The following is a 6,000-nucleotide window of genomic DNA, read 5'->3' on the forward strand; positions in this document are numbered from 1 at the left end:
AGTGGTTGGGACTTGTACACCATAAGGAAGATGGGAGACATGCTAAGCAAGCATTGAATTGGGTACCTGAGGAAGGAAAGAGAAAGTGAGGAAGGCCAAGGAAGATCTGGCAGAAGACCATGACAAAGGATATTGAATGCACTGACATCACCTGGGAAGAAGTACCACAACTAGCAAGTGACTGTAATCAGTGAAGGATTAATTAATTAAATTTTACTTATATCTTAGCACTGCTGATGCATCAGGCAGTGTAGTCCCTCCAGTGCTGGAGCCAGTGAATGACAGAATAACAGTCAGGCTATAAACAAGGCATGTCAGATATACAATAATTCAAATATATGCACCAAAATTTGCAATAGCCAACAGTGAAAGAGATACATTTTAAGAACAGGAGCAGCTTTGTATGGGCAATGGTGGGCATCAAGAACACACCACAGAAGCTGCTCTCCATGCCCTCCGGAAGAGTACCAGGTCCGTTGCCAAATATGCAGTGGAGTTTCCATGTCTGGCAACAGACAACCACTGAAATGAGGCTGTGCAGTGACACCATTTTAGGCAGGGGCTCAACGACTCTATCAAAGATGAACCAGTATGGGTGAAATCTCCATCTAGTCTGGGAACTTTAATTGGTCTTTGCATCCAGATTGACAATTGACTAATGAAGGGAGCCCAAGAAAAGCATGCCACTCAATCCCCAGTGTCCAGAACTCTTCTGCCTCCCATGGTCTCAGTTGTCCTATACCAATGCAAGTCAACTGGGTCCAGCCCCACCTCTCCACCAACTAAAAGAAATATCATCGGGCAGTGGAGTTGTGCCAGTATTGGGGGATGCAGCAGAATGCCCGCCAAGTTCCCATCCACCACGGGTCAGCGTCATGGAGTTCATTCACCATTTGCAAATTCTCATGGTTGTGTCTGGGGAATCAGCCCTGGTCCAGTCTAACATCCCTTGTGTCATTCACTCACTCTTGTGGCCTCTCTGTCTCTGACTTGGGGTTCTCTCTTTTTTTGTGACTCAGCCCTCTGGCTAGGTCACTCTATAGTCCCCACTGTGACATTACACTCCATATTCTTTATGGAAATATGCTTATGGTATGGATATGGCATAACTGAGATATACTTTATGCCAGATGGCTCATGTAAGATATCATTGGAAAGGTTATGATTTACTGAATGTGATTATCCAATTTGTATGCCTGTATCATTTCTGTATCTGAAGTTAGGAATATTGACCATGTATCCATATTTCAAATGTGCTACTTTGGGTGTCACCCACAACTAGCCCTTCAGGTAAAATAATGAAAAGGCCAGACAGAGCTAATGGCCCATTAGGAAAGACAATGGACTGTGAAAGAGCTTAGTCTTCCTGTGGATGCTTCAGACAGTCTGTGAGTAATGGCTACTACAACCCCGCAGAGACATGGGTCTGAGTCACCTGGTACTGGACCCCTGCCCTCCTTGCCAGTGTTTTTCCCTGGAAGACAAAGGGTTCCTTCCATACACAAGAGATATATAAGGCAGGGGAGTGACATCATCATGATTCTCCTTTGCCTCCCTGCCCAAAGAGACATTGGGAAATACCTGAAAGGAAGAACTGAACTGAGGGGAGAAGAGCTGAGCCCAGGCTGGAAGATTGTCTAGCCTATGACTAATAATACCTGAAGATTCAAGCTGCAGGCCAATGCAGCTGACTTCCAAAAATCTCTGTAAACTGCCTGAAACAACTGTTAGGGTGAGAAATTACTATTTGTAGCCAATTTCTTGGGTGAATCAAGCTTAGTTTGTGTGTTTTGTTTTATTTGCTTAATAATCTGCTTTGTTCTGTTTGCTATCCCTTTAACCACCTAAAATCTGCCTTTTATAGTAAATAAATTTGGTTGGTTTATTATTAAACCCAGTTTGTGCAATTTCTAATGGTGGGTGCAAGGAGCCATGCATCTCTCTCTTCACATTGAGGAAGAGGGTGAATTTTTATGAACTTGCGCTGTGCAGATTTTTCTATACAGCATAAGACAATATACCTTTGGCTCTGTACTTCAAAGGAGGTAGGCACCTGAGTGTTGGGGAAAGTCCCTTAAACTGAGTCTTCCCAGAGCCGATTTCAGTGTCTGTGTCTTTCTGCAGTGGGGTATGGCACTGCCTGTGTGGGTGCTGGAGGAAGCTTAAGAGCCTGGCTCAGCAAGACAGGGCCCATGCTGACAGAACAGGTGGGTTCAGTTGTTATCTCAGCACATCAAGTGGCACCTTGAAAGGGGGCAACCTGTCACAACCCCTTCCAGGGTATAAAGTCCCTCTGCACTAGCTGTCCGGTTGGCATCTCCCACAATTGTATGCCACTTCCCAGTGGCTGGTAGGGGACTTGAACCCATATGCTACGCTGAGTTCGAGCCCATGGACCCTACAATCAACAGCCAAGGTCTCCACAGTCGCTAGTTGTGCTGCTCTTTCTCTGATCTGCTTCCTATTCTGCCTCCAACAGACTTTCTTCTCCACCTTCTGCATAACCTTTCCCTCACAGCCAGGATCCCTAGGCTTCTCTCTCTCCCTAAGTTTCTTCTTTTTCCCTCGGTAAGCCTGGAGAGTGACAGCCAGCTTCCACACTGAAGCCTCTTTCTGCTGAAAACTTCCTGGCTTTATACCTTAGTCAGCTTCTCCCCCCGCTGGGCTTTATCAGTCATTACTCATTTTCATTCAAGCCAGACTCTTGGTAACCTCTAATCAGCACACTACCTCGCTGCATCTGTTCTCCGCAGTGCTAACGGGCATGCCATCCCAGCTCTAGTCAACAGTCGATCACATTGTGCATCATGCTCCAGCTCCTGAAATGTGGCGCCCAGAACTGGACCCTCCAGTTGAGGCTGTACCAGCGCGGAGTAGAGAGGAAGAATTAATTCTCGTGTCTTGCTTACAACACTTGAAAAATTCTCATTCTTCTGAGTACTCTCACTGGGACATTTTACGACACCTGTATTTACATAGCGCTTTTTCCTAACTACTCTTAGTTAAATAGCTTTTTCCATTGATTAACATGAAGTATTTTCTTATTTATGTCAGATGTACTGAGTCAATCATTTATTAAATTTAGAGTTAAGAGCCATATGTTCATGCTGCTAAGAAAGTATGACCAGATTAGTAGTTTTACAATGCTTTCTGATGTAATGTAAAGATACAGTGGGTCAAATGCTGAGGTGCTTACAAATTTTTTTTCTCCAGGTAAAGAACATTCTGTGTTCTACTATTGTATGTTCTACTACATCATTCACCTGTTGAGTTCAAGGGGATCTGATGGAGTAAGGAATTAACAGAAATGTGCACCAACATTAGCTTGGTTTATGTACATTTTCTCCCTTCATGATACTTAAAGCATTTTGAAATCTATGCATGAAAAACACCATGTCAGAGTAAGTATTATTGTTACGTTTGCATCTACATATAGTGCAAGGATCGGCAACCTTTGGCATGTGGCCTGTCAGGGAAAGCTGCTGGCGGGCCGGGACGGTTTGTTTACCTGCAGCATCTGCAGGTTCGGCCAGTCGCAGCTCTCACTTGCTGCAGTTTGCCGTCCCAGGGCAATGGGGGCTGCGAGAAGCCCCGTGCCACTTCCCACAGCCCCCATTGGCCTGGGATGGTAAACCGCGACCAGTGGGAGCTGCAATCAGCCGAACCTGCAGACGTTGCAGGTAAACAAACCGTCCCAGCCTGCCAGCGGCTTTCCCTGACAGGCCACATGCCAAAGGTTGCCGATCCCTGGTATGCTGGGTCCAATTCTATTCTTATTGACATCAAGTTTTGCCACTGATTTCATAGTAAACGTAATGAAATCTTCTCCTTATGGAATATATAGTGGAAAAGGAAGAGAAACTCTTCATTATGGACTAAAAAAATAGCTGTGCCAATTTAAAACATTATTAATAATGATAATAATAAAGCAATCTCCCACTTGCTGCTCAGAACTGTATTAAAAGGGACGTAAAATTGTCATGGGCTGCCCCTTCCTGGGCACACAACTTGTTTTTGACATTAGTGTCTCTGGGTCATTAGTGCAGCCCTTTCCTCCTCCAACCGTCCTCTCAGGACACTTGCCTGTAAATACAGAGCAATCCTAGCTGCTTTTCCTAACTCTATTTCGAGGGCTTTGTAGATCTGTTCAAACCCCATCTTTTGATTATGCCTCTGATTTCTGAGTTTGAAAAAACACTGAAATTTGATTGAATCAGATTAAAAAAAACAATAGCTGTCAGTAACTTGTCTACTTCTTATTCCAGGAGGGGAAAGCTTAATCTTATAAGAGCCTAGCAGTGCTTCCCTTCCTGATCACAGTCTAGTTTCCCTGACCCCTCCTGTGATCCTGCTTCCTCTCCTCAGGAACCAACCACCCATTCTTCAGATTCAACCCCTTCCAATTCCAGGTGGGTATTCTGGGTGCAGGAGTCTGAGCCGGTGTGTCTCCGTGCACTCAATGGCATGTGTTCTTTTCAGTCTTCATACAACACATATTCCGCCATGCAATCCATGTAACAACACTTATCCTATATCATCATCTCATATTGTACAATTTTAACATTGTTCCTTTTCCACAAAAATCATCAGTCCTCATGGTCACAAGGGAATATATTTCTATCTAGTGGCCTGCAGCACAAACCATTTATAAACTATGGCTTTCCATGGACAGAGCATAGTCAAAGGTGATGCCAAGAGTCTTATCCTGACTCACTGCCTAAGACAGAATCTCCCTCAACAAGCAAAAACACAGAAGAGAAGCAAGTCTCTTCACATCAACAATCTCTACCCAACAGCAGGGTATAGCACCAGGCCATCTAACAGGTATCATCATCCAAGTATTTCTCTACAGCAGAGACTGAGCTGCTTGTGCCACAGGGAAAAAGACATACACTTGACTTGTGTATCATCAACATAAAATGATATCTAACCATGTGTTTTGAACTGATCTCACAAAGAGGCTTCATATACATGTTGAACAACATGCAAGAGAACAGCTCCACGTCAGTGACAGCACACAGTTGCAAATCGATTGATTCATATGACACATCACAATTGTCCCGCAGTTGCCCAATTAACAACTCTGCAACAAAACTGGATGCTACTCTAGTGGCAGCTGAAGAACATTATGACCATCCCTGACAAATGCCACCTCAACTCCAAAAGCTGGGATGTAGATTGTTATAAGTATCCAAATCCACCCAGACCTGAACAGCAATTGCCTTTCCAGCCACCCTCCCACAAATGTGGTGGTTGCAGACTGCATTCCAGTTTCAACAGGGGGTTCTTCAGAAAGTAAATCAAATCAAGGCAGGGGAGCACAGTGCCTGTCAGGAAACAGTGGATCTTACAATCAAAAGGCCCAGAGAGACAGCTCTGGAGTTGATCTATCTTATCTGCAAATAATATAACAGCATCCTGCTGGTGATCTGCTTAAGGAACGAAGGAGAGTGAAGCAGTCTGGCTTGATCAGACTGTGCACTCCCTACCTGAAAAAGCTCAGCTGCATGGTTCCTCAGCATTTCATGTGACTGAGGAGAAATTGTGTCTTTTGGCATCAGTCATATCTTCTCTGACCACTCACCTGAAATTCTTGTACAGAAGGTGGTCAGTTGTATGCTATGTAACTTCGCGCAACTGTCTCCTTCCAAATCTGCACCTCAGCTGCTTCAGCTCTCAGAAATCTGAACAGTGGACTCCAGACAGAAGAAACAGCCGGTGTACAGCAAGGAATCAGGGAAAAGACACCCATCTCCTCTGATAATGGCAATCAGGGAGCTGACAGATGTATTGAAGGGGGAGTGCAGATCAGCCCCAGGTCTAGTGGGTATTCATTTGTCACAGGATTCATTTGTCTCAAAAGTCAGAGTGATGAAATAAACTGGCTTCAGCATTGCTGTGTATGGGGGGGATAACTGAAATGTGTAAGGTGATGGCCAAACCACAGGGGAGACCCAACTGTCTGAGATATGCAAATCGGATCCAAAGACAAAACATGGA

This window comes from Dermochelys coriacea, chromosome 4, assembly GCF_009764565.3.
Source record: "Dermochelys coriacea isolate rDerCor1 chromosome 4, rDerCor1.pri.v4, whole genome shotgun sequence".
In the NCBI taxonomy this organism is placed as follows: domain Eukaryota; kingdom Metazoa; phylum Chordata; order Testudines; family Dermochelyidae; genus Dermochelys; species Dermochelys coriacea.